Source organism: Pteropus vampyrus, unplaced genomic scaffold, assembly GCF_000151845.1.
Source record: "Pteropus vampyrus isolate Shadow unplaced genomic scaffold, Pvam_2.0 Scaffold375, whole genome shotgun sequence".
Classification (NCBI taxonomy): Eukaryota; Metazoa; Chordata; class Mammalia; order Chiroptera; family Pteropodidae; genus Pteropus; species Pteropus vampyrus.
In genome coordinates this window covers 268,876-278,535 of record NW_011889156.1, presented here as the reverse complement: position 1 = coordinate 278,535, position 9,660 = coordinate 268,876, and the positions used below count along the sequence as shown (strand labels likewise).

Here is a 9,660-nt window from a genome sequence, read left to right as displayed (position 1 = left end):
CTGAGGGGGTGCTAGGCCCTCCGCCCTGACAGCGTCCTGCCGGGTCCCACCGGCATCTGCGGTGGCCCCGAGCTCCGAGGAAAATGGCGGAGGGCCATCTGGCAAATTCCTCAGTTAACGCACCGTAGGGACCTGACTGGGCTTGTCTTCGGCCTGCCCTCGGGCTCAGACCGCTCTGGCTTCCTCCTGGCGTCTGCTGAGCACAGTGCCCTTTTCTAGTGCTGTTTGGAGTGACCTAGACCTTTGCCACAAATGGCTCCGGATGGACCCCTTTAACAACGCCATCTTGGGAGTCGCAGGCCGGCGGGCGCCGCTCTGGCGTTGCCTGGGGCAGCCAGCCACGGCCTCGAACCTAATAAGGTTCACAGCCCGATGTCTCTCTGTGGCCGTCCCCAGGCCTGTGGGTGGCGTCCGTGACGGGCTGACGGGCCTGCTGAATCTCAGCCCAGCGGGTTTCGCAGTCAGGAGGCGTCTTCTGCCTTCGACGGGCTTGGCTGGGGTCCGCGAGTCCAGAGGCGACGCAGCTGTCTGGCCGCCCGTCGACTCGAGGACGAGCTGGGCCCGGCCGGTGCGAGCAAAGGCTTGGTCGTCCTGGGCCGGAGCCCTGGGCAGAGAGTTTGTCACCGAGTTCCTCCGGAGCGTGCGAGCAGGACAGGCGTGAGTAGCCCAAAGGCTCGCTGTGGGGGTCAGGGGAGGGCCGCCTTGCTCCGGTGAAAAAGGCGACCGTCCCGTGGGCCCCCGGGGAATCCGGGTCACGAGGATCGGCGTCCGAACCAATTTCCCTCAAATGTCACACGTCAAATGCGCGTCACCGGCCGCGCTTCTCCGGTGTCCCTGTATCCCTGCCCCCCCTCCCCCAATCTCCATGCCACAAAGATCTGCGACGCATTTTATGTCACGAAGATGACCTTCCTTATCCGGCTCCTTCGGGGGAAGACGCAACTCGACAGCTAACTCCAACCGGCGGTAGACATGATTCATCAGTCCATTGCACCAGCCGCCCCATCTCTGCGGCAGGTGTGCACTCACCTGCAAAGTGCCATGGGCCGAAGCATTCTCGGCTCCTCACAGGCCAGCGGCTCACGCCTCACGGCCCGAGCTTCCGAGGACCGAACTCACCAGGCTCCGAAGCCTCTCTCCCATGGTGCCCGCTTCAGTGTGCGGAGGGACACTTCTGCCTGTCACCAGCCCAGACGATTCTAACTGGAGGCGTTCATGACACAGCACAGCCCCCTCTGTCTTCAGCACTGAGGTTCCGGCTGCTGGACACAGTGGCCTCCTGACGGTCACGAGCCATCCTTGGGATTTGCGGGGGTCGGGGGGTGGTGAGGAGGCAGGACGTGGAAGTCAGCCTTGCACACTGTCGGCTCTTACTCCCTCGGCGGACACAGGCCTACCCTGCCAGGTGACCGTGCAGGAATGGGGACTCATGTGCGTCTCCCTTTCGACTGACTGTGACCCGGCGTTTCGCAGGTGACAGGAAGACTCGGCGCAGCTTCTCCGCGTTTGTTCTCACGTGAGCGCAGACCCTCCACATGGCGTTTGCCGAAAAGGGCCTCGGCCAGGTGGCCCTCGTATTTACGGAGCATTAAACCATGAGCCAGCTGGTTAGACGCCGCCGTGCCTGTCCTCAGCGTGGCCCGCCTGCCCCCCTCAGTGCGCCTCACGCCCTCTGCTCGCTTTACGTCAGCAGAGATGCTGCAGACCGTGATCGCCGCCTTCTGCGACTCGCCTGCCGATTGCTCCAGTAGCTTCTTTGAGAGCCAAGGACGGTCTGCGAGGCAGGGCCGGTGCAGGGAGAACAGCTCCAGGACAGGCGCGGCTGGGTGGCCTCGCGGGCCGGGGCTGTGCCAGGCCCATCACGGGGCTTCCGCCTGCCTCCCGGGGGCGCGTGGGGCCTTCCACGTGACTGCCACGTGCGGGCACGGGGTCCACAGGAAACCACCGCTGGGCAGTTCCTACTGTGGAGATCATAGGGTTCTTGGCTGTTGATTTATTTTTGTATTTTCCAGAAGAAGCATGATGGAACAGAACGCTCAGATAGTTGACCTCAAAGCCATTTTAAATTAGGCTTTTATTAGGTTTTCTGCCACGGATCCATATCTAAAACATTAAAATTCCATGAAAATGGGTTTTCTGCACATGGTGAGCTATTGACGGATGCAGGGTTGCTAAGACCGTCGACGCCGGAATGTCCCGGAGCGTCCGTAGAGCAGCCAGTTCAGCTCCTAGCCGGAGACCTTCACGCTCAGGGGGCTTCTGGGGGGTGGTGACCTGTGCTGGACAGGCTCTCCTGGGGACTCTCCCGCCCAGTGGAGTCTGAGAACCATTCAAATGCTTCGCCACCCCATCTCCTGACTGTCCGAATAACAAAAGCACAGCACCGAGCTTGTCACTTTAAAAAAGGCTTTTGAACAGAATAACAAAAACCATTCTCCTTAAGGGAAGCCCACATGAAGAGCGGGAGAACATTTAGAATATGAATTTCTTCAGAACGAACCACTGGTCAAGAAAGTCTTCATTAGTCCTTCGGGTCCCCAAAGCCAGTGCCACTCCCCTCCTACCGCGGAGGTCTCTCTCCAGCGGCTCTTGGGGTGCAGGTGGGGGTGTGGGGACGGGGGTTGGGGAAGGGCGTGGCCCAGAGAGAGCTGCAAAGTGCCCTCTGCAGCTTGCCCCCCAGAAGTGGCCCGGTCTCCCATGCTCCCTCCCCGCAGCCCCTGACCTGTCCCCTGTCCCTTTGAGTAAATCTCTCTTCCCATTGTCCTTTGAGTGTCAAAGTCTCAAAAGCACGCCCCTACTTATTAGCGTCAGTCGGCGTTCTGTGCGTGCGTGCGTGCGTGCGTGTGTGTGTGTGTGTGCGTGTGTGTGTATCTGTACAGAAAAAGAGAGGACATTTTTTCTTTATTTTAAGGTGATGACTCACACAACCGTGGGCATGAAGTAGCCAAAACCTGCAGGGCAGGTGGGCAGGCAGCGGACCAAGAGAGGGGTCAGTGTCTCAGTTCACATCCGAAGGTCGTCTGCTGGCAGAATCCCCTCTTCCTCAGGAGACCTTTTTTTATTAACCTTTTTTTTTTATTAAGGCTTCAACTGATTGGACGGGGCCCACCCACATGGCAGAGGGTGATCCGCTTTTCTCAAAGTCTGGCGATTTCATTGTTAATCTCATCTAAAAAAAACAGCTTCAGAGAGTCACCTGCAATAATGTTTGACCAACTTTCCGGGTGCTGTGGCCTAGGCAAGGTAATACGTAAAATCAACCACCATTTCGCCCTGGTCCATCGGATCTGCAGACGGATCCACCGCTTCTGAGAACGTCACAGCTGCTCCCGACCACGTGGCTATCATCCTGGACGCAGCGGCCGCACAGAGCAGGTTTCTAAATGTTTACGACCTGGGTAGGTGTGTCCTGGTTGTGACTGATGGATCCAAGCGAACGTTTCTTGCACGTTCTCCCTTTTCCTTTCTCACCGGTTAATCCTGGAGGGGTGGAGGTTATCTCTGTCGGAAAAGTTGTTTAAGTCGATAGAAATTTAGGGAAATCAAAAGAAACACATCTCCATTTTGACAGAATGGTGCGAGGATTTGCGGGGGTCAGGGTCCCAGGCTTTTTGATCACCATCCTTTGTTTATAGGCTTTAAAAGTCTCTGTCGGTGACGCAAAAAAGCCTCTAAAAGCAGAAGGATTAAAGACGCGGGATATAGAGACTGGAACAAAACAGACGGCGTGGCTAATGACGGATCCGTGAGCGCTCGAGGATATTAACATAAATAAAAATTCATCGCGAGAAATAATTACATTCCCTATCGCGGCCCACCCTCTAATCCTCCTGGCGCTGAAAAATAATGGGAAGGTTAACGCATTTCTCACATTTCTGAGCACGTTATTATTTCCTGCTTACAGGAAAATTACATCAAAGCCATCATTTGGAATCTGGGAGTAGGTGACATAGACTAGACTCGGATAAAAGCGTAACCAAAATAGAAAAGCGATCTGGCATCGCTGACAATATTGTCACAAAAATATTACATTTTAGGGAGAGAATTTCTCGGAATCCAATAACAAACATGTCTAGCTGCTAAATTGAGTCATTTGCATGTCGCGGCAAAGTGAAAATACAATCATCTCATTTTTGCTGCCTAATAGGATTGCTGGGGGCGGGGCTGCTGACAGCCCTGGCTCCCCGCCTGGTGCCCGGCATCTCCCCGCCAGGTGCCCAGCACCCCCTCCCTCCGTGCCCACCCCCCCCGCCCCTGGACCTTTTTCCTTCTTTCTGCTCCACCTTTATTTTCATCGTTATTCTCCATCCCACACTCTGTTCTTCCCTTTTCTATGCATTTCTTATTCACCCAGAGCGACTCCGGCTGACGGCCGTGAACTCCTTCCCGGGTATTAGCAGAGAGAATGAACCATCGGTTCTCGGCCTTTCTCTTGGGGGACCTTCTTCTCCCGCCGAGTCTGGTATTGTCGTCAGAGTTGCTGCCATTTTCCTGGCTACCTCTCTGCAGGTTGGGTCCGGAGGGTGCGTGGACAGGGCCATCCACGAGGAGGGGCAGAAGAAATCCCGCCGGGTCCGGCCGAAGGCTCAGGGCGCTCGCTGAAGTCGCATGGACACACACGCGTGTGCCTTGGTCACGTCCTCTGTTCTGCCTAAATTATCTGATTGTCACTGAAGCCATCGGGACGGAATGGCATGGGGGTGAGGACGGACGGATCGGATATTAAACTAACTGCCTGGGCTCAAATGCCCGCTCGTTCGAGAACATGAAAACTTGACTTTTTTCTGTTCCTTAGTTTCCTTATGTATGAAATAGAAATAAAAACAGGTCTTCACTCATGGCGCTGCGGGGAAGATTAAATAAGGTAATGGACTTGAAACACTTCATAGGCCGCGTTGCACGGCGTGTGCGCAGCGTGTATGACCCTCAGGCCACACACCCGGGAGTGTGACAAATACCCCATTTCTGCATTTGCTAATAAATCGGCCTCCTCTCCCTGGTACTTAATTCCACCTCACGTATTTGGGGGTTTCCCTTCAGGTCTTTTTAAGGTTCCAGGGTCATGTGATGAGTGGAAGCGCTGACGGTGGCCGCAGGTCATTACGACCTGCGGGGGTGTCCGCCCCTCCCATCACGGGCTCTCCCGGTCCAGTGCCTCTTCAGACGGCGCATCTGGGGAGAGGCTGGGAACCTGCCCCGGTGAGCTCATCTTTGCCACTTCCTCCTGCTAGCTTGCCGCGCCCCCGAGGGCAGCCGGGAGCGGCCCTGCCCCGCGCCCCGCCCGTCCCGCCCTCCCGCGGCTTGCCCCATGTCACCTTTTTTGACATAAAGAGCCTGTTTGCCTCCTGCTTCTTCCAAGTTCCTCCTCTATTTCCGCCCAAGGCCTGGTTCTCTCCTTCTGCCCCTGCGGGTCCCCTTTCTCCCCTCACTCAGTCCCTCGCCGACAGACCCGGGGCACCCCGCAGGCACGGCGTGCCCCCCAAGCGAAGACTGCGGGGCGCGGTCCCCGCCCGCATGGCCGGGGAAGGAGAAGCTGTATCACAACGGAAAGGAGCCTCGGGGGCGACCCCGCTGACCGACCGTGGAACGCTTCCCCGGGGGGTATCCCGCCTGCGGCTCCGGCTGACCCTGGCCTTGCCTTGGAGAGTGGGGTGCAGGGGGCGGCTCTGTGGCAGCTCCGTGGCTGGGTCTCCAGGGGCTTTGCACACAGAGCCCCGTTCTCCTGGGACCAAGCCCGCAGCCGTCTGCGAACTAGGCCGGGCTCGTTTGCTGACCAGGGACGCTGCTGTCAGCCGTGCTGACCACGAGGCACTGCCCAAGGCGTGACTGAGGCCCGCTGAGGACAGCGAGGCCGCTGAGCCGTCCAGTCCCACTGAGCTATCCGCGGCCAGGTAGCCACCTGACCGAGCTCGGCCCAGCTCAGCCGGCCAGTGACCTGCGTCGTGAGCAGGAACAAGCACTCGTTGCCTTGAGCCAGTGGGTTCGGGGTGAGGTCGAACCTCTCTTCTGAACTCTGTCTCGTGGGTCCGATGGCACATGGGACGCCTTCCCTCGGACGTCCCAGCGTCAAGTCCGAAACTGACCTCAACATGCATCCCCATCCTCACCCACGCCCACCTCCTGACGGTGGACACCTCGGTGGACACCGAGGACTCCGGGCAGCACCCCGGCCCCCAGTTCCTCCCCCGGACCCCGTCGGTCACTCGTCATCTCCCTTTCGAGTGGGTCCCCGCCCCTCCCCCTCTCTCCAGCGCCGCGAACTCTCAGCCGCTACTCTGGTTTCTCGCGCCTCGAAGCTCGCTCCCTGTCACCGGCTCTGCTTTGCCCTGAATCTCTTTTCTATTTTAACAGGGAGCATATTTTCGAAAAATGATTCTGGACATGTGACTCACCCGATTAAATTCCGTAACGGCTCAAAATCCTTCGAAGAGGCCAAAGTCTTCAGCCAGACTCCAGAAGCCTGACTTTCGTCCGCCCGTGACAAGCCATCGCGGGTTCCTGACAGCCCTGGCTTCTGCTTTGAGACCTGGAAGTCGCACGTAGGATGGCCTCCGGGGGAGCCGTGGGCGCCGGGGACAGACGAAGACGTGCAGATCCGGCCAGAGGGAAGGGGTCTTGGCTGGACCGCTGGCCGAGGGCGCCTCGGGGTTCACAACTGCAGCTTCATAAGTAGGTGGTTCAGGCTTCGGTCCAATCGGGTGTCAAGGGGGAGAAGGGAAGAAGGAAAAGCTGCCGTGCCCGCCGACCGGGCTGAGGGGTGTTTGCGAAGCCGTCATCTGGATAGCACAGCAAAGAGGAGGAGTAAGTGGAGCAAGGAAACGGCTGGACGGAGATGCCGGGCCGGGCCGGAGGGTGGTCCGAGCCCAGCCCCCGCTCGGCCCTCGGTCCACCCGGCCGCATCTCTGCACGGGCCGCATCTTCTACCCAGCTCCTCATCCACCCGTGGGCCGCTACCGGCATCCCACAGACTGGGTGCCTTACGGACAGCGGAAATTTATCTCACAATCCTACACCCTGGAAAGTCCCAGTTCAAAGCACTTCCCGGCCCAGTGCCCGGTGAGGACCCACTTCCCGGCCCAGAGCTGTGACTTCGCACGGACCCCACGTGGCCGAGAGCCGAGAGGAGGAGCAGACCCTGTCTCTTCTCATCAGGGTGCTAGTCTCATTCGCCGGGGCTCTGCCCTTGTGACCTCGTCACCCCAGAGGCCCCGCCCCCAGCCCCGTCGCCTCAGGGGTTAGGGCTGGACGTGTGAACGGGAGGACACGGGCTTCCAGTCTACAGCGTCGCCCCTTATCCCTTTATGTTACTTTTTAGGTTACGGATATTGACCCCGTGGTCACCGCGTGTCAGCACGGGGTCCACGTGGTACCGCGGAGCTGTCCCCACGACCCGCTGGGCCGCCCCCTCTCCGTGCCGCTCATCCCAGATGCCCTCGTTACCTCCGGTTCCGCAGCCAGAGATCGAGACGAGGTGACAAGTCAACGAGCTGTCCCCAGGCACCAGATCACACGCTCAGCTCTGCGTCTCCCGGAGCCGGCCGTGAGCACACGGTAAAGGTCTGACGCCTTGGTGAACAATAATAATGACGCTATAAAACAGCCAAATAGATTTGGAGTGGTAAAATTTTATCAAAATGAGCACTAAAAGCACCATCTTCATTGTTAAGAATTAGGGATGTCATAAACTCGAGGCCCCTGAAGTTAACTAGGAGAGCTGGGAGGTGACACGGGGGCCGGGGGCCGGCGGGGAGGTGACATGGAGGCCGGGGGCCGGCGGGGAGGTGACATGGGGGTTGGGGGCTGGTCTATCTGTGATTTCTAATTCGCAGGTTTGAGAATTTAAAGAGACTTATTTTCCATACGAGTCACATACTCTAATTATACATGGCTTTCATCTCATCTTTCTTCCAAGACTTGACGTAAATGTTCATAGCATGAATTTTCTATAGTACGTAGAGAAAAATCTGTCCCATAAACGAAATATCAGGCTTTCATTTAAAAAACGAACATATATCTCTCACCCCCTCACTCTAAAATCAATACACATATTTCGAAGCACGGAAATGCTTGAGATATTTTCAGCCTTTCTTCATTGTCTCAAACATCTGTTTGGTGGTCTCCCTGCAGACATCCGCTAAATAATATGGTTTATTTTGGGTAACTGATTATAGGAAACCTTCTCATACGTCCACCAAGTGATATTTTTAAACGCATCTTCTTTTCAACTTGAAAGAACCAAATGATTTTCTTATCTTGACATGATTTCTCATTTGAGCGTGAGCCAGCGCCCTGTGAGGATGCTACCTACGGCTCCTTCGCACGAAGGTTCCTATCAAGGAAAGTTTACAATCATAGCAGGAAAACAGAGAGTATGGTCGATAATTCTCCACCTAAGATTTTTTTCAAAGGATCTTATCTAGTAAACCTCTTTCCGAAAAGCTCACAGGAGTGTGACTTTCCATTACCTGCAGAGATGCAGTAAGCGATGAGGGTAATATTTTGAATATTTCCTCTTCTCACTGGCTATCAGCTAAAGCTCTTATTTTACTTCTTTTTAGATACTAGTTGGATTTTTTTGTACCACGAGCTCAGAGCCTTTGCTGCTAACGATTTTCTCTCATGACCGATCGTGCAGATCAGAAACTAAAAACTCTGATGAAAGGTCACCTTTCCACCCTCTTTTCTGCTCTCCTGGAGTCTGGTGACTCGTGCGGCTCGGCCAGAGGTAAGACACTTGAGAACTGGGAAGGTCATAGCCCCTGATTTAAATGAGCCTACAGTTTAGATGAGAGATGACGGATGCTTTTATGAAAAGAGTAAATAACAATTTAAGGCAAAATACGATTAAATGCCACGACGTGCAGTAAGAATCATTTAAGCTACATTAAGATGAATTCTCTGCAGCTCGTACCATGTCACATATAGATTTTCTACTTGTACGAGTCACTCTAAAACGATAAAGGATACGTCATGGAAAGGCCCGGGCTGAATTACAGACTATTTCCAAAGGAGCGTCATCGTGGTCCTCTCGAGATGTAAATGTGACACCGTGGAAAGCTAAGCGGTGGACTCCATGAAGAAACGCGCCCTCTCTGTAACTGACAGATGTCACTGTAAGTCACTTCGAGCGGGTACATTGAACTCGATCGAGGCGGAAGTGGGCTTGACGTAGGTGACGGTGACATATTTGTGACGACTCAGGCTGCGAGGAAAAATAAGGGAGCCCTCTCTCCTGCCACCCCCTGAGCTGCCTCTCGCGGTGGATGTTGTAGAGCAGGAGAAATCCGTGGGAACCGGTGCTCGAGCCGCCGACAGCGCCTAGTACGGGCCGCTTCCCTCGGTGACGGCGGAGCCCGGTCCACGTGGTGAGTACTTCCAAGGGCAGCTCGCTTGCTTCTTTGATCCAGGTACTCATTCAACGGGTGCCTGCTGTGCGCCTCATTCGGTCCTGGAGGTAGTCTAGGTACTAGAAACACAGTGATGAGCCAAGCGGACGCGAATTTTCCCTGCGGAGCCGAGATGGGGGTCTTATATCAAGACACTTTTAATGGACGTGTATCAAAACCCAGGAGCCAAGCTAGCAGAACACAGGCCACGGGAAGTAACTGCGTTTTCCTTTGCGTTGGAAAGTGAATTTGACATAATCCGATGTCAGCTATT

General features: G+C 55.8%; 1 long non-coding RNA gene across 3 annotated transcripts in view; it reads right to left on the bottom strand.

Moving 5' to 3' along the window:
• LOC111731444 overlaps positions 1–9,660 on the bottom strand; it is a 56,642-nt gene that overhangs the window by 3,663 nt on the left and 43,319 nt on the right. The window contains exons 2-4 of one of the 3 annotated variants that reach the window (XR_002777136.1): positions 7,441–7,589; positions 6,393–6,776; positions 2,024–3,671 (exon numbers count right to left, since the gene is read on the bottom strand). This is a non-coding gene — a long non-coding RNA (uncharacterized LOC111731444). Of the gene's footprint in view, positions 1–2,023; positions 3,672–6,392; positions 6,777–7,440; positions 7,590–9,660 lie in introns of those variants that run through there. The other 2 variants (XR_002777135.1, XR_002777137.1) reach the window with 2 other exon arrangements.